Source organism: Somniosus microcephalus, chromosome 9, assembly GCF_052327205.1.
Source record: "Somniosus microcephalus isolate GS21.2 chromosome 9, FLI_Smic_1.0, whole genome shotgun sequence".
NCBI lineage: Eukaryota > Metazoa > Chordata > Chondrichthyes > Squaliformes > Somniosidae > Somniosus > Somniosus microcephalus.
Genome location: NC_140995.1, coordinates 91,025,803 through 91,045,599, shown reverse-complemented (window position 1 = coordinate 91,045,599; position 19,797 = coordinate 91,025,803).

Here is a 19,797-nt window from a genome sequence, read left to right as displayed (position 1 = left end):
ATATAAATTTCACGAGTGTGCTACTGTGAATCTGAAAGCACCATTGACAGCTGTAGGTTGTAACTAAGTGAACAACCCAGTTTTCCAACTCCATTTAAAATCTTAGTAAGTTTACACACATTCACCATCTGTATAACCTATGCTGCAGATATAAGTAAGCTGACAACTGCAGCAGAAGTTATTTTCTGTAACCAATTTCTGTCCAATTTATATCTTGTCTAACCTACACGTCCCAGTATTTTTGTTTTAAATAATTTACATGATTTCTCTAGGTTGTAATTTTATAGGTTTTGACAGGCCCAGAAATTCCCTACCTTAGCACCAGCCGTTAACGCTGGATTTCTTCAAAAAAATGTCAGCCACCTCGCTTCTGGCCACTCCCGGCACAGGACATGGCAGCTGTCAGTTTGGTAAGGGCCATAGTGCTACCGTTGACAGCGCTGGCCTCTGAAATGTAAATGAGCAGATTGTGATGCCAATTGGCGTGCAACGCCTGGCTTGACACCTAATGTTTTTGTTCATCATTACGTTGGGTCTCAAGGTTTCGGATAGTAAAAGACCACCCCTGAGAAGACAGAAAATACTGGAAATACTCAGCAGGTCAGGTAGCATTTGTGGAAAGAGAAACAGAGTTCACATCTCAGGTTGAGATGGTGCCTGACCTGCTGAGTATTTCCAGCATTTTCTGCTTTTATTTCAGTTTTCCAACATCTGCTCGCAGACGGAAGAGGAAGACGCAGAAGAGGAGAAAGCAGAAGAGAAAGACTTGTGTCCCTTGGTTAAGGAGGGGGAAATCAGCCAAGGTTTCTGACCACTCCTGGAAGTAGGTTTGGGTGAGGATAGAATTGGGTGTAACTGGGTGCCCATGAGGCCAAATAACCTGCTGACACACAGTCAAAGATCAGACAAGAATTAATGGGCAGATGCATGAGGGCAACCAGCAGCGGTGCTCTGGGCATGCACCCCAGAAAAGGCCTGCATCTTCAGGAGAGGAGGGAAGAAAGTTAATAAGAGAAAAAATACTTATAAAAGGAAAGGCCTAGAAATTCAATTAGGCCAGAAAATGAGCAGTGCCACTTTGGGCCAAAGTTAACGGCCGTACGCAAAAAGAACGCGGGCAGCACTGGTATTTTGGTGCTGCTTGCTGATTTAGATTAGCACAGCACAAAATCTGCCATGTAACACGCTGTTTTGGGCTGTAGTCTCAGCAGGAGGCCCAATGTAATGTGGCCATAGCATCCCCTGGAGCGAGGCAGCATTGCCTAAAAGCTAGCCTGTCATTTTATAAAGCAGGGTTGATCCCTTAAAGGGGAATTGCCTTCTAAAATGAAAAAAGTAAATTCATTTAAAAATAGGCAGTCTTTAATCCTTAGAGCTCAAATGTCTACTGAAAAAAAAATTAAAAAGAATTCTGGAATGGCAGTTTTCAGCTCTTGAAGCTGAACTGCCTTCCGCATGTAAAAAAATAATAAAAGTGCTTCAGTACTAACACAAATGGCTCAACAAGCCATGGAAGGGGCACCTAGCACACAGCACTCTAGCTTTGTGCAGGGGTCAACACTGCAAGAGAGGTCCTCTACCCACAGGGGACCAGGAGGTCCTCCAGAAAGAACAATGTGGGGCCAGATCATCGAGACCGTCACTGCCAGCAGTGTCGCCCCCACGACCTGGCTCCAGTGCCCAAAGAAGTTTCATGATCTCAGTGAATGAATCTTCAAAAGCCGTCTCCTACTAACTGCACCACTAGCCTCACACAATGCTCAATGCACACATCCACCCCCCTGGTCCCAATCACTCACCTACCAATAATCTCTACCAAACATGAGGCACACCTCACATTCCTAGCTTCACCCCCTTGGAGGAGACGGTGCTGGCCATTCTTGGCAGGGGCATGGCTGAGCCCTTGGTAAGCAGCGGGCTGAAAGCATACAAGATGCTGGTATCCTCATACTTATCCTCCTTCTCACATCCCACTTCCCCCTCATCCAACAATATCTTCTGATTTACAAGGTGTGCATGGTGTAAGCATGCACCTCTTGCTTTCCCGCCCTTCCCTCACCACAACTCTACCCTTCTGCCTTCCTCAATTCAGAAAAAGAAGAAGAAGAAGAAAGAAGAAAGAAGAAAGAAGAAGAAGAAGGAGAGTCACTGGATTTGATGCTCCCAAGCCACTAGATCCTCGAGGTTGTCCTGTAAGGCCATCTGCAGTGTCCCCCACTGAAATTCAGCAGCCTTCCACCAGCCATGCTGCAGCCACTGGAGTAACACATGGGGCGCGATCTTGCCAGCCCTGGGGAGGCGGGTATGGAGGTGGGACTGCCGGGAAAATGGCAGAATTTGGGGGTGGGTGCCCAACCCACCCTCAACCTGCCTCCATGCCATCTTCCCAGGAGGCGGGTAGCCATCCTGCGCCGGGTCCCATCTCCTTGGAGGCGGGAAGGGATTAAAGCCTATTAACAGCCTGTTAACAAGTAGTTAACAAGCAGAAAATAGGATTATCCCCTTTTTGCCCTCACAAGTGCGGGCTTCCCGAAGGCTCCGAAACCTGCCAGGTCAGCGAGGCGAGTAGGGGGTCTGCGGGGGTCGGGGGGGTGCAACAGTGTGCTGTGAAGGTAAGAGATGGGTGCAAGAGTGGAGAGGTGAGTATCTGAGGTAAGTGCAAAGTGTTAGTTAAAATGTACTTACCTTTGTTTCTTCCTGCAGGCTTCAGTCGGTGTGTATGCAGAGAGTCTCGGACCTCCGCGTTGGAGATGACAGATGGCCGTTGCATTCTCAGATGACCATTTCATTTCTGCAAAAGAAAGAAATTTGATGAGGTCTTGAATTTAAGACCTCATCAAACTACAGAGAATGTCACTGTTTGACAGCTTCACAGAGCTGTCAAACGATGACAATTCATCTGTCAAAAATTTTTGACAGATGAAACATCATAAGTTGACATTCTCTGCAACTGGCTTTCCCTTAATTGGTCTGCTAAACCCACTGGGTGGGCTTAACAAGGTCAATCAAGGGAAAATAGCGTGGGTTGGCCAGAAGTTGATGGAGGCGGGACTGAAACCCGACAAGTGGGAGTCCCGCCTCCAAAAGCTCCCCATTGACAAAATCACCCCCTGCGTGATACCACTAGGATATGCAAAGGCATACACAAGACAGTCACTAAGGGAATGCACAAGGTTGATGAGTTGATTTCTTGATGTCATATTGGATGCATATATGTATAAAGTTGGATTGGAAAGTTGGCTTTGTGGTGGCTTTTATTTCAGCATTGTGGCCAAGAGGACTCTGTGATGGTCAGTAACAGAGGGAAGGTAAGGTGTGGGACAAATTTTGAAAGGGGAATTCGGATTGTGGTCACTGGTACCACAGGTGGATGATTCCATCCCAGTTATCCTGGCCAGAAAGGGGCTGTCTGGGTTGCATCCTTCCGTCCCCTTCCTCCTCTTCTGCTTCTTACTCTTCTGTGTCTTCCTCTTCTGATTCCTCCTCTTTACGTCTTCCTTGTCTGCCCCTGTGAGCGAATGCTGGAAATCTGAAATAAAAGCAGAAAATGCTGGAAATACTCAGCAGGTCAGGCAGCATCTCAACCTAAGACATTAAGGGGGAAAAATTCGGTTGGTTTGCACCTCCAGATAGCGCCTTAAGAAGGCGCTAATAGGGCACAAAGCAATTAGCGCCTGGGCGCAGTGATGTCTGCGCCGCTCGCGAAATTGACCAGACATTTTGAGGCGGCGCTAAACACTACCACCCGATCTCCTGTGCCCGCAGGTCGTGACGTCAGTCGAGCATGCAATGCCCTTGTGGCGCCCCGGACTGAATATTGAGTGGCGCTCCTCTCCTTTCCGCCTGGCGCAAGCAACGACAGGGAGACTGGAATGTTTCCCAGTCGGTGAGGGGCTGGGGGGGGGGAGGGGGGCGCTATTTAAAGGCAGCCTCTTCCTGGTTTTTTCTGTGGTAGACATTTTTGCACCACTCATTCTGACAGAGAGAGAGATTCTGAGAGAGAGGAGAGACTTCTGCATAGAGTCAACGCAGTGTGAAGTAGTTTTGGCTACTGAGCATCATTTTGCAGGTACTTTTGGATTTGACCTTCATTACTTCGATTACCAAGAGTCTGTGGGGGCTGCACTGATTCGGGGCGTCGTCCTGCGCCTGCAGAATCAGAGGCAACAGAAACGCAGAGAAAGAGTGGCAATCATGGCCAGACGGAGGAGGGCCAACAGGCCTCTGTACAGGAGACCTTACCCTCCCAGGATATTTCGGCAACAATTCTCCTACATTAATTTGTCTGAGGAGCAGTGTTTGCGAAGGCTGCGCTTCAGCAAGGAGGTGGTTACTGAGCTCTGCCACCTGCTGCAGCCAGATCTGCAGCCTCTACTGAGGACCAGGACGTCTCTGTCAGTGGCAGTGAAGGTCACAGTGGCTCTGAACTTTTATGCCAGCGGCTCCTTTCAAGCAGCTCCTGGGAACATCGCCAATATCTCCCAGTTCGCGGTCCATTGCTGTATCCGTCAGGTCACAAATGCCCTATATAAAAGGAGACGCCAGTACATCTCTTTCTCGATGACCCGGGCCAAACAGCATGAACTTTGGGCATTACGAGGATAGCGGGCTTCCCCATGGTGCAGGGCACCATTGACTGCACGCATGTGGCATTGCGGGCACCACATGAGAATACAGAGATTTTCTGAAACCGCAAGGGGTTCCACTCCTTAAACGTCCAGTTGGTCTGTGACCACAGACAGCTGATACTCGCTGTCAATGCCCGCTATCCTGGCAGCAGCCACGATGCTTTCATCCTGCGCCAGACTGCTGTGCCAGAACTTTTCCAGGCACCGCATCAGCCGAGTGGTTGGATCCTCGGGGACAAGGGTTATCCACTGTGCACCTGGCTGATGACACCGCTCCATAACCCCAACACCCCTGCTGAGCTGCGGTACAACGAGAGCCATCTCGCCACCAGGAACATCGTTGAGCAGACGATCGGCGTGCTCAAGCAATGGTTCCGCTGTCTGGACCACTCAGGAGGAGCCCTGCAGTACTCGCCTGAGCGAGTCTCCAACTTCGTTGATTAGTGCTGCATGCTGCATAACCTGGCAACCCTCAGGACCCAGCCAGTGCCACCAGGCCTTGGAGCACCACCGAAGGAGGAGGAAGAGGAGGAGGAAGAGGAGGAGGATGATCAGCAGCAGCACCAAGGTGGGAGGGAGGCCCACTATGTTGAAACTGCAAGGGCCGTCCGTCAACGGCTGATAACAAGCCGCTTCTAGGCCCCTACTGAGGAAATGGCTTCTGGCATGGAGAACAACATGAATGAAACCAACCCGCAACCCCTAAGCCGGCACAAGGCAGCAATGATTCCAAAGGCCAAACCTGTACATTTTGAATACAAAACCTTTTTTATTTTACAAACTCTGTGTGTGTCATTTCTTCATGACAAACTAATAGAAACAAACACAAAAAAACAGTCATTAACATAACTGGCTCTCACAACCTGGAGATAATGTCCAAAACACTAAACAAAAGTTTGAACACGAACCTCGGCCTTTATTGACCAACATTTCGTCACACCTCCTACTTTTTGCCCTTTGGGGGTGATCTCCTTCCCTACTGCTCCTCTGTAATGGGGCCCCAGTGGCTGCAGCAAGGCTGGTGGAAGGCTGCTGATTGTCAGAACCTGAGACTGCAGATGCCCTTGAAGGATGGCCTCAACCAGCTCTGGGCCTGGAGGGCGGGTATGGAGGTGGGACTGCTGGGAAAATGGCATAATTTGGGGGCAGGTGTCCAACCCGCCCCCAACCCGCCTCCATGCCATCTTCCCGGGAGGCGGGTAGACTGCACCAACTCTGCATGGGCGGCAGCAGTCTGGGCTACAGGTGGTGGCAAGTGCAATGGGGAAGTGACAGTGGTGGCAGCAGGAATGCGGTCATCTTGAGAGAGGACAGCAACTCCCTGCTTGACCGACACACTGGCACTCCCACGGGGCAGCACATCAGCATCTGGAGCACAGATTGCTGGCCTGCTGCGGCGCGGTGAGAGCCCCGGGGAAATGTGTCCGAATCAGCGACAATGGCAGCAGTCAGTGCTTGCGTGGCCTCAATCTGAGTCTGCATGAGAGCAGTCTGAGATGGGGGCATGGCAGCCAGTGACTGAATTGCAGCACTAAGCTTTAGCGTGGCATCCGCCTGTGCTACAGCGAAGTGCTCCACACTTCTTGCCAGTGATTCAATGGATTCGGGCACCCTTCCCACTGCACCCATGAGCTTAGTGTGCATGTCCACCGCCTGGGTGTTCATTTCAGCGATGAGCCGCTCCTCTTCTGCGTCCAGTGCAGCAGAACTCGCTGGCTTACTCTCCCTCCGGGGAGAAGGCCCCCGAGCTTCCCTAGTCACATCGCGTTGTAGCCCGCTGGGTCCTAGAGCTTCACCCTCATCAGACCCTTCCCCCCTGCTCCCCTCCAGGGAAGATGTCTTCCCAGTGTGGGCATGGGCTTCCTCGGGAGAGGGTGGCGCTGATGCTCCGGCTTCCTCTTCCTCCTCGCCCGCAGCTTCGCTCCCACTGGCAGCTTCAAGGCCCGTCTCCTCAGCTGGTGAATCACCATCTGAAAGCAAGGAGGTACTGTTACGTCCGTGAATAATTGAGACACGGACAGCAGGAGTGAACAAAATAAGTCTTTACTGGTGGAAGTCAATAGTGAAACTAAAAACACAGAGGCTCAATAGCGCCTTTTATACAGGGGTGGTCACTGCCGGTACTGCAGGCTGAGACCAGTTATTCTCTTAAAGGTACATACACAACAGGTACAAGAGTGGCTTTAGCATGAGGACAGGGGGGCAGTAAGGGAGGAAGGAGTGGAGCGATTTAGTAAGTTGGATTGAAAGTGTCAAATACAGGTGTTGTGAGGGACAAGTGGAATGAGAGAGGAGAGAAAGCTGATGACCTTACCATTGCTGTCCCAAATGGGGTCGGCCTCTCTAGGGGTGACGGGACTGATCATCTGACTTGCCACAATCCTGTGGACGCGCGCCTCAAGATCGCTGAGGGCTTGCAGCTGAGGCTGCCCTCCACCCGTCCATTGCTGCTGTCTCTTATTATGAGATAGCTTGGCCTGCAAGAAAAAGGACGGCGTCTGAGTAAATATACAGCCATGGTCTTGCCTGATGTGCCTCCCATAATTGAATAGCCCTTAATGTATGCAGCCATGGTCTTGCCTGATGTGCCTCCAATAGTTGAATAGCCCTTACTGTATGCAAAGTGTGGAATGAGCGTGTGTGTTTCATGAGAACCATAGGTGTTGGATGAGTGTTGGGCATTGGGGTTTTAAGACCCTCTAGAGTGAGGTTGAGATGGAGGGATGGAGAGGTATTGAAAAAAAGCCACTCATCCTGACGACCCGAGTGAGGTCGTTGAACTTTTTGCGACATTGAGTATGGGTCCTGGTCACCATGCTCCCGGAGAAGACGTGCTGAGCCACCTCCCTCCACACTCTTCTGTAGTCGTGCGGCAAAGGCCTCCTGCCACTCTCAGGGTAGAGTATAGATCTTCTGTGTTCCACCGCACCAACCAGAGCCTCCAAGGCCCGCTCGTTGAAGCGCTGAGCTCGTTCTCTCACCCTCTCCATAGTCCTTGGCTGGAAAATGTAGTCACAGGTCTCTCCAGGCCAAGATTCAAAGCTCCAATGAGCAGGTTGTGGCTGGAGAGCAAGATCGACCCTCCCCTTTAAGAACTGTCCGGCGCCATTGTGTCTGTGTTCCATTGCTAACTGACATCACCTGTGCTGCGCCCGCGCTCTGAGTTAGCGCCTCACTCCTCGGCCTTTGTGCCTTAAGACAGGTGTGCAGCACCTGATTTAGTGCTCCAATCACCTCTAGGGGCGATAAAAGCCAAATTTGCCGTCGGAGGCGATAATTAGTGCCAGGCGTTAAACTTTGCGCCTGGCTGATAATCGTGCCCTAAACGGCGCGATACTGAATTTCTCCCCCTAACTCTGTTACTCTCTCCATGGATGCTGTCTGACCTGCTGAGTGTTTGCAGCATTTTCTGTCTTCTCAGAGGCCTTCCTTTACAATCCGAAGCCTTGCAAGCATCCAGCAGCACTACCTGCTCTCTTTAAAAACTTTTAACATCTGTTGCACCAAGCCACTACTTCCAATAAAATATTTAAACGTCCAAAACCTTAAATTCTAACTTACCTGAAAGATGTGTGTGTACCTTTAAGAAGTGCTGACAGCCTTTCTGCAGGGCTGCTTCACGCATACTTTACTGTGCGTGGTTAGGACCCAGCGTAATGGTGAGCGAGAGCATCCAAATTAGCAGTCGTGGCATCAAGTCAGGCGTTGCACGCCGATTGACATCACGATCTGCTAATTTACATTTTGAGACCAGCGCTGACAATGGCAGCGCTATGGCCCTTACCAAAATTGCGGCCGCTGTGTCCTGCGCCGGAAGTGGCCGGAAGCAAGGTGGCCACCATTTTTTCTACAAAACGGGACTTAACGGCCAGCGCTAAACCATCGAATTTTTAGGCCGAAGAATTTAAATCCAGAATAAGCTAATTATACAAGACTGCGTTTACATTTTCAGAAATAAACTAATGTCCTTATTTGGGGATTTCGGATGTGAATTTGTAACGTCGTTATATAAAAAACCGTACAGATGTTATTTTTAAATTTCAAGTGTCTGGAACATTGTTGTGAGTTGTACTTTGGGAACAACAAAGCAATTTTACAAATATACAGATGTAATGAAGAAAGAGGATAGACTAACCCTAACAACAACAAAAAGAGTGGTGGAAGTTTATCCTTTGCTGTTTGATGTTGTTAAGGAAAACCAATATCCTTTCCAGCAAGGATGTCTGGAACAGCAATCAGAAAAAACAATGGTACACATGTCAATCAGTAAACATACTCTTGTTTGCTTTTTTGTTGTTTGCATAAGCTTCCTAAGGTACTTTTTAATTGTATAAACTGTTTTTTATTACTCATTTTCATTATAGTATGAAAAGAATATTAGTATCACTGTAATTTGTTTTTCTTTAGAGGACAAAATGCTTCTTGAGGGGCTGTATTGAATATAGTTGGTGGCAATGTTCTCTGTAAGCTGCTTCTTGTTCTGCATGGCCTGTTTCTTTTAATGCGTGGTCCCATTAAATTTCCACACATGCGCGATATTTACAATGTAAAAAACGGTTAGCGGCCTGCACGGGACCTTTGAGATTATTGCATGGCCACATGGCTGTGCGCCTTAGCGGGAACATTGATCGGTAGCACACTCATCTCTGTGTCAGAAGGTTATTGGTTCAAGACCAATGCCAGGACTTGAACAAAGTATCTAAGCGGACATTCCGAGTGCAATACTGAGGAAGTGCTGTATTGTCAGAGATGCCATCCTTTAGATAAGATGATAAACAGGGACCCCTGAAAGATGGTATAAGGTGCTGTATAAGTGCAAGTTTCTTTCTTTCTTTCATGAAGGGCCAGAGCTCATAGTACAGGTACCACTGAAGGTAAAAAAAGGGAAAAAAGACAAATCAGTAAATAACGATTTGAGTGAGGTTTTAAAAACTTGAAGGTTGTAGTACAAAGGAAAGGCTGATGAAGGAAAGAGTAGGGCCTATTAGAGGCCAAAAGGGTAACTTATGTATGGAGGTGGAAGATGTGGGTATGGTTCTTAATCATTACTTTGCACCTGTATTCACAAAAGAGAGCGACGATGCAGAGACATTGTAGTTAAGGAGGAGGAGCATGAAATATTAGATGGGATAAGAGGGTTAGCATCCTCGAAAGTAGATGAATCGTCAGGCCGGAATGAAATGTATCCCAGGCTGTTGAGAGAGGCAAGGGAGGAAATAACAGAGGCTCTGACCATCATTTTCCAATCCTCTCTGGCTACAGGCGTGTTGCTGGAGGACTGGAGGACTGCTAAAGTTGTGCATTTGTTTAAAAAGGGAGAAAGGGATAGACTGAGTACTTACAGGCCAGTCAGCCTAACCTCAGTGGTGGGCAAATTATTGGAAAAAATTCTGAGGGACAGTATTAATCGTCATTTAGAAAGTCACGGATTAATCAACGACAGTCAGCATCAATTTGTTAAGGGAAGGTTGTGTCTGACTAACTTGATTGAATTTTCTGAGGAGGTAACGAGAAGGGTTGATGAGGGTAGTGCATTTGATGTAGTCTCTATGGATTTCAGCAAGACAAGCATGTAGTAAAGGCAGAGTGGTTTTAATGGGGGATTTTAACATTCATATAGATTGGGATAAGCAGACTAGCACCTGTCAGAAAGGTAGTGAATTTCTTGAATGTGTCCGGAATAGTTTTCTACAACAATATGTCCTAGAAGCAACAAGGGGGCATGCCATATTAGATTTAGTAATGAGTAATGAGCCAGATTTAGTTAACAGCCTAACGGTGAGTGAACATTTATCCAATAACGATCATAACATGATCAAGTTCAACGTAATGTTTGAAAGGGTGAAACGCGAAACAGCTACTAAGATTCTAGATTTAGGTACGGCTGACTTCAATGGGATGAGACAGAGACTGTCCACAGTAAACTGGGCAAATTTATTAATGGGTTAAACAGCAGAAGATCAGTGGAAGATGTTTAAAAAAGTATTAATGTGATACAGAACCAGTTTATACCCCTGAGGAGCAAGAGCTTTACTTGCCTAAAAAAACAGCCATGGATGACTAAAGAGATAAGGGACAGCATAAAGCTAAAAGAAAAAGCATACAAAAATGCAAAAAATAGCATAGATCATTAAAATTACACGAACAGGTATGGTTAATAATCAAAAATGCTAATGGAATGCTGGCCTTTATATCTAGAGGACTAGAATACAAGGGGGTAGAAGTTCTGCTGCAGCTATACAAAACCCTGGTTAGACCACACCTGGAGTACTGTGAGCAGTCTGGGCACCACACCTGTGGAAGGATATATTGGCCTTGGAGGGAGTGCAGCGTAGGTTTACCAGAATGATACCCGGACTTCAAGGGTTAAATTACGAGGAGAGATTACACAAATTAGGTTTGTATACCCTAGAATTTAGAAGGTGATCTGATCGAAGTTTTCAAGATATTAAGGGGAACAGGTAGGGTAGATAGAGAGAAACTATTTCCACTGGTTGGGGAATCTAGGACTAGGGGTCATAGTATAAACATTAGAGCCAGGCCTTTCAGGAGTGAAGGTGGTAAAAGTTTGAAACTCTCTTCCATAAACGGCAATTGATGCTAGATCAATTGTTAATTTTAAATCTGAGATTGATAGATTTTTGTTAATCAAAGGTATTAAGGGATATGGGCCAAAGGCAGGTATATGGAGTTAGATTGCAGATCAGCCATGATCTCATTGAATGGCGGAACAGGCTCGAGGGGCTCAATGGCCTACTCCTGTTCCTATATTCCTATGTTCCTAAGGCCTTTGACAAGGTCCCACATGGCAGGCTGGTCAAAAAAGTAAAAGCCCACGGGATCCAAGGGAAAGTGGCAAGTTGGATCCAAAATTGGCTCAATGGCAGGAAGCAAAAGGTAATGGTCGACAGGTGTTTTTGTGACTGGAAAGCTGTTTCCAGTGGGGTTCCACAGGGCTCAGTACCAGGTCCCTTGCTTTTTGTGGTATATATCAATGATTTAGATGTCATTGTATGGGGCATGATTGAGAAGTTTGCAGATGATACAAAAATTGGCCATGTGGTTGATAGTGAGGAAGATAGCTGTAGACTCCAGGAGGATATCAGTGGACTGGGCAGGTGGGCAGAAAAGTGGCAAATGGAAATCAATCTGGAGAAATGTGAGGTAATGCATTTGGGGAGGGCTAATAAGGCAAGGGAATACACAATAAATGGTAGGATACTTAGAAATGTAGAGGAACAGAAGGACCTTGGAGTGCATGTCCCCAGATCCCTGAAGGTAGCAGGACAGGTAGATAATGTGGTTAAGAAAGCATACGGGATACTTTCCTTTATTAGCCGAGGCATAGAATAGAAGAGCAAAAAGGTTATTCTAAAACTGTATAAAACACTAGTTAGACCACAGCTGGAGTATTGCGTACAGTTCTGGTCACCACATTACAGGAAGGATGTGATTGCTCTAGAGAGGGTACAGAGGAGATTTACGAGGATGTTGCCAGGACTGGAGAATTTTAGCTATGAGGAAAGATTGGATAGGCTGGGGTTGTTTTCTTTGGAACAGAGAAGGCTGAGGGGAGACTTAATTGAGCTGTATAAAATTATGAGGGGCCTAGATAGAGTGGATAGGAAGCACCTACTTCCTTTAGCAGAGTGGTCAATAACCAGGGGCACAGATTTAAAGTAATTGGTAGCAGGATTAGAGGGGAGTTGAGGAGAAAAAATTTTCACCCAGAGGGTGGTGGGGGTCTGGAACACACTGCCTGAAAGGGTGGCAGAGGCAGAAACCATCATCGCATTTAAAAAGTACTTGGATATGCATTTGAAGTGCTGTAACCTACAGGGCTACGGACCAAGAGCTGGAACGTGGGATTAGGTTGGATAGCTCTTTTTCGATTGACGCAGACACGATGGGCCGAATGGCCTCCTTCCATGCCGTAAATTTCTATGATTCTATGAGAAGTTCCACAGTTTTTAGGCTCTGAGACAAAGAATAAGGGAAGCGAGAGATAGTATAAAACTAAAAGAAAGGGCTTATACGAAGGCAAAGAACAGTAGAGATCCCGCAGACTGGAAGAGATATAAAGAACAGCAATGGGATACTCATCATCATCGGCGACCACTCGAATTCGAGTATGGTATGTCCTTCATCAGTCATCTACTTGTGGGTCTTCAGATGGCTATGGAGGCCAATCCGAGATCCACAGACTCTACTGCAGTGTGGGCATGTAAGACTATTGGTAGTAACTGGAGTATGGGTCTTCTTAAGTTCTTGTCTCTCCTTATGGCGCTGGCGTTTATCCTCAGCGGCACGCTGGAGATTCTTTTCATGTAGTGCGGCACCGTTGTGGATGCATTTTCTCCAATTGTCTCTGTCCAGTGCGATTTCCTCCCAGTTATTAATATCGATATGGAACTTTTTAAGGATTACTTTGATGTTATCTTTGTAACGCTTCTTTTGACCACCAGGAGACCTCTGCCCTTCCTTCAACTGGGAGTACAGAACCTGTTTTGGGAGACGTGAGTCTGACATGCGAATGACATGTCCAATCCATCGGAGTTGATGCTGCATGATGAGCGTAGTGATGCTGTAGATATTGGCCTCTTCAAGTATACTCCAGTTGGTACGCTTGTCCTCCCAGCTGACCCTCAAGATTTTGCATAGAGAGTGTTGGTGGCATTGCTCTAAGGCTTTGAGATATCTACTGTACGTAGTCCAGGTTTCAGCTCCATATAAAAGGGTGGGAAGGATGATGGCTTTGTATACAAAAATTTTAGTTTGGACTTGGAGGTCATAATTTTCAAAGACTCTCCTCCTCAGTTTAGAAAAGGCTGCACTTGCACAACTCAGGCGGTGATGGATTTCAGAATCAATGTCAGCTTTGGAGGATAAATGGCTACCTAGATATGGAAAGGTGTTGACATTTTCAAGGGTGTTATTATCAATCTTTATAGAGGGAGGAGTTGCAAGCTGATTAGGTGATGGCTGGTGGAGCACCTGGGTTTTCTTCATATTCATGGTGAGGCCCAGAAGTTTGTAGGCTCTGGAAAAAGCATTCAAGGTGTTTTGTAGATCATGCTCGGAAAAAGCTGTGATGGCGTTATCATCTGCATACTGTAACTCCATAATGGTAGTGATGGAGACTTTGCTCTTGGCCTTAAGCCTGTTGAGATTGAAAAGTCGGCCACTAGTACGATAAAGGATTTGAATTCTGGTGGGCAGATCATTGCTGATGAGATGGAGAATAACTGAGATGAACACTGCAAAAAGGGTTGGAGCAATGATGCAGCCCTGTTTTACTCCTGTCTCAACTGTAAAGGGCTCTGAAATAGAACCGCTGCTGCTGAGAACTGCTGCGGAGACGGTAATGGGGTACTACGAAAGTGTAAGAACCGCAAAAAGGAGTATGAGGAAAAGCTTACGAGGGATATCAAGGACCACACTAAAGGTTTTTACAAATATATTAAGAGAAAGAGGGTGGCTATAAGTAATGTGGGCCCCTTAATGACAGATGCAGGTGATATTGTAATTAGAAATCAGGAAATGGCAAACTTACTAAATAATTACTTTATGTAGGTCTTCACAGTAGAGGATGAGGACAAAATACCAGAGATACAAGGAAAATTAAAAATAAATCAAGGGGAGGAACTAACAAGATTCAATATAAGTTAAAACATGGTGATGGAGAAACTAATGTTATTAAAGATAAACAAATCTCCAGGACCCGATTGTTTCTGCCCCAGGATACTAAAGAAGTAGGTGAGGGAACTGTGGCTGAATTAGTCATGATCTTTCAAAACTCTCGATTCAGGAATTGTCCCCTTGGATTGGAAAATTGCCAAAAATCACTCCACTATTTAAGAAGTGTAAGAGAAATAAACTAGGAAATGATAGGCCTATTAGTCTAATGTCAGTTGTGAGGAAGTTACTGGAATCTGTTATTAGCAATAGAGCCAGCATGGATTTGTAAAGGGTAAGTCATGTCTAATGAACCTAGTTTAAATTTTTGATGAGTTAACTAACGTGATAGATAAGGGAGTGTTGATGGATGTTATTTATATGGACTTTTAGAAGGCATTCAACAAGGTTACATGTAAGAGACTAATAACAAAAACAAGAGCGCATGGAATTGGATAGGGAATTGGTTAGGAGGTAGGAGACAGAGAGTAGGGATAATGGGTATGTACTGAAACTGGCAGGGTGTGACCAGTGGTGTCCCCCAGTTTTTCACGATATATTTAGAAGTGAATTGGATGAAGGAATAGAGAGCTGTATATCTTTTGCTGATGATACTGAGTTAGATGGCACATTAAATAGTGCAGATGGGAGCAGAAAGTTGCAAAGGGACTTTGATAGATTAAGTGACTGGGAAAAACAGTGGCAGATGAAGTTCAATGTGGGAAAGTGTGAGGTCATCCACTTTGGACCAAAGAAAAATAGATAAGAGTATTTTTTTAATGGCAAGAAGCTAGAAACTGTGGATGAGCAGAGAGATTTAGGGGTCCAAGTATAGGATCACTAAAATCTAGTGGACAGGTACAAAAAATAATTAAAAAGGCTAATGGAATGTTGGCCTTTATCTTAAGAGGGCTGGAATACAAAGGGTGGAAGTTATGTTACAGCTGCTCAGAGCTCTGGTTAGACCCCATCTGGAGTATGGCATTCAGTTCTGGGCACTGTACCTCAGATAGGATATATTGGCCTCGGAGGGGGTGCAGCGTAGATTCACCAGATTGATACCGGGGCTAAAAGGGTTAAATTATGAGGACAGGTTGCATAGATTAGGCTTGTATTCCCTTGAATATAGATGATTAAGGGGTGATCTAATTGAGGTGTTTAAATTGATTAAAGGATTTGATAGGGTAGGTAGAGAGAAATTATTTCCTCTGGTGGGGAGTCCAGAGCAAGAGGGCATAACCTTAAAATTAGAGCTGGGCCATTCAGGGGTGATGTCAGAAAGCATTTCTTCACACAAAGGGTAGTGGAAACCTGGAACTCTATCGCCTAAAAAGCTAGGTCAATTGAAAATTTCAAGACTAAGATTGATAGATTTTTGTTCGGTAAGGGTATTGAGGGATATGGAACCAAGGCAGGTAGTTGGAGTTAAGATACAGATCAGCCATGAACTAATTCAATAGCGGAACAGGCTCAAGGGACTGAATGGCCTATTCCAATTCCTATGTTCCTAGTCCTGGACAGACTTTATGACACTGTAACATAGACTATAGTGAACCAGTGGTGACTAAGGCTTGTAGTTTCCTCTTAGAATCTGCACGTTTGTGGGTGGTCCTGCAACAGTGCTGAATGAAAAATGGGGTGGAGAGGCCTACTGCCGGATCATAAAACATTTTCCTACATCCTCCCCTACTGACACTGCTGGCAGCCACCTGTCCGTTGTCTGCCTTGCCGCATGTAAATGACGATGGGGCAGGGCCTGGAACTCTGACCAATTTTCCTCACTTCCTACCCCTGCTATTGCCAAAGAAGACCAGAAGAAAAGAGGCTGTGGGGTGGGGGGCGGTGGAGGTGTCAAGAGGCAGGAGGATTGGCTGACAGGTAAGCATTGGCCACTTCTCTCTCTCGTAGACCACCCAAAGGATTCAACACTTGAAGCTTGGGCCCACTCTTAATCTTATGCAGCTGCATTTAGGGGTTGCTTTAAAAATAACTCCACCACTTTGACATGATGTAGCAGGTGATCTGCTGCAGTATAACAGGATTTTCCTCCCCAGCAGTGATGGGCTGCCTCTACAGCATGAAGATACCACTAGTATTGTAACAGAGCTTACCTCTGTAGCCCTAAGCAGGCAAATATTTTGCTTATGTAACCAAAGGCCTCTGATACTGCTCATAAAGCTAAACTGAAATGCTTTGGTAGCAGCATCTAAGTTCTGTTACATTTAAGGATAATCATTTGTGGGCAAAACATGTCCAGAAGTTAAATGCCTGCAAACTCAAGGACACTGACTATGGTACATCTGCAGTGTCTGGAATCATGAATCAAAACTAAAAGCAAACCATTTATAGTAAACACCTATAGTGAGTCTGCAGCGGAATCTATTGTTCAAGTGAACAAATGAGTTGGATTTCCCTTGGCATGCTATCATATGTTCTTAGGCAAGCATTGTTTAGGGACATATTTAAGACATTTCAAACCGTAACAAAAAATATTCTAAATAATTTTGGTTATGATCAGGCCAAAGGGCTGTAATTTCCAAATGTCGGTAATTGTAGCACAGTTGGAAAATAGTACTCTTGATGCTAAAGCTTCTTTTGACTGTTTTAATGTCATATTGGGGGTGTATTTCTATGAGACTTCTCCCGCTTGTCAGCCGTAACTGAGGCAGAAAAGCCGCAGAAACCCTGGAGAAAGGTCTTCTGCGGCTTTTTCTCTAAAGTTACAGCTGACAAGTAGGAGAACCCCGTGGAAATTCATCCCCTATTATGTTTTCTGATATAGGTTTTACTCAATCGTAAACAGTTACTGATTGAGGGCTATGTGTGGGGCAGAATCTATCCAATCTTCTTTATTAAGTTGTGCTATTTTTGTGGCTATAAAGTCCCAGTGGAACCATAGTTTCATACAGCTTCATGTAGTGGTGTGGTTTTCCCGCTGTCAATGGTACTGCTGAACATAAATTAACTAACCTCTGGAGAGTGGAGAGTGGTACAGACCATGTGTAATCTGCCATTAGATTAATCACCTCCTCTTCTCACCCACTGTATGCACCAAGGTGGGTCAATGCAGCTACATGTTTTCATCATTCACAAAATAGCATAAGCACAGCCACCACACAGTACGGGCTCTGCATCAATTTCTAGTCTGCCTGCTTCAATATCTGGACTTTTTGAAATACCATCCATCTAAAATGCAATTAAACAAACTCTTTTGTTTTTCTTTAGATCATGGCCCAGAAATTCAGGTCGGGGCTTCCCGTGGGTGCAAGCCCCCGATCTGCACTTACCTAGCGCACCGGTCGTTGAGCTCTGGGCCCCCGTGGAATTCTGATCCTGGGCCTGCTCTATTATGTCCGTGAATGATTGAGACACGGACAGCAGGAGTTGAACAAAACAAGTCTTTACTGATGGAAGTCAATCGAGAACTGAAAACAACAGAGGCTCACTAGCGCCTTTTATACAGGGGTGGTCACTGCCGGTACTGCAGTCTGAGACCAGTTATTCTCTTAAAGGTACATACACAACTATTCCTCCCCTTTTAGATAAACAGTACATAACATTCACTTAACAACTAAATGATAACTAATTACAATCACAATTACGGTTGCTAGATACATTGGTTAAGTTTAAGCAATTATAAGTTCAGTCTTTGAGGAGGCTTCCTGATTCTGTCTGGATAACGCCTCTTTGGGGTATCAGGTTCTTCTGGCAATGTTGAGTCGGGATCAATGTCGTTGTTTGGTTCATCTGCTTCCAATATCACCGGTTCTCCGGTAGCTGCAATTGGTACGTCGATTTCATTGCCAGGTGTATCAGATCGTGGTGTGGAGTTGACGTTTTCCAGTGACTCTAGAATCTGGTCAGCATGGCGTCTTACAATGCTCTCTCCAACGTCCACAGTATACATGAGAGGTCCTTGCAGTGTACAAATCGTTCCTGGCTGCCATTTCTCAGTGCGGTAGTCCCGGGCCAAAACTGGTTGACCTATCTTAAAACTCCTGGTCGGCCTTTCATTCATATTCTGAAACTGCCTGTTCTCCACATCTCTTCGGACGTTTGGCTTAACCAAATCCAAGCGGCATCGTAGTCTTCGATTGAAGAACATCATGGCTGGAGTTTGGTTGGTAACCGCATGTGTCGCATTCCGGTAGGCAAACAAGAAGTTATCCACCTTGTGTTGTAGGGGTATATCTTCATTACACATTGCCTTGATAGCCTTCTTGAATGTTTGGACAAACCTCTCGGCCAATCCATTAGTGGCTGGATGATATGGGGCAGATGTGTAATGCTTAACACCATTGTTCTTTAAGAACCTCCGGAACTCTTCAGACACAAACTGTGGTCCATTGTCAGAGCAAATCTGTTCAGGCAGCTCATTCCTGGTGAATATGGTTCGTAAAACTGTGATAGTTTTTTCTGTGGTGGTTGAGGACATTTTTATTACCTCTGGCCACTTTGAATGTGCATCCACCGCAATTAAAAACATCGAGTCCATGAAGGGATCAGCAAAATCAATGTGCACCCTTTGCCATGGAGATGAGGGCCACTCCCATGGATGTAGAGGGGCTTGTGGTGGGGCGTTTTGGACCTTCTGGCATCCTGCACAGCTCTTGGTCATCTCTTCGATTTCTCTATCGATTCCCGGCCACCACACAAACGCTCTGGCTAAGCTCTTCATTTTTACCCCACCCAGATGACCCTCATGAAGCTCATTGAGCACTCTATCCATCAACTTAGGTGGAATTACCACTCTGGATCCACACATCAAGGTTCCTCTGCACACTGACAGCTGTTCTCTTCTCGGCGAGAATGCTGGCAGCAGTGGTTCGCCATGTGCTGGCCATCCCTTCACCGTTAAATCATAGACCCGTGATAGTGTCGGGTCATTCCGTGTTTCCTTTTCTATGTTTGCATTCGTCACAGGGAGACATTCGACTATGGTCGAGTGGAATAACTCCATTGGATCCACTGCAAGGTCTTCTTCTTCCACCGTCGGCAACGGTAGGCGTGACAATCCATCAGCATTCCCATGCTGTTTAGTTCCTTTGTACTCAATGTCATATTGGTGTGCCCCTAGGAAAAGGGACCACCTCTGCAGCCGTTGTGCTGTCATTATCGGTACGCCCTTCTGAGGTTTGAAAATGGAGACAAGAGGTTAATGATCAGTTAGTAGAGTAAATTTTTGACCGTGCAGGTAGTGATTGAACTTCTTCACCCCCCACACTAGGCTGAGGGCCTCTCTGTCAATCTGGGCGTAGTTACGCTCGGCAGAAGTTAACGAGTGTGACGCAAAAGCTATCGGCCTCTCTAAACCATCAAGGAATTTATGTGACAGTACCGCCCCAATGCCGTAGGGAGACGCATCACACGCCAGCCTGATTGGCAGTGCTGGGTTGTAGTGAGCCAATACTTCCCTTGAAGTGATTAAGTCCTTACTCTTCTGAAAAGCACGCTTACGATCATCGCTCCATTTCCATGCTACCCCCGTTCGTAG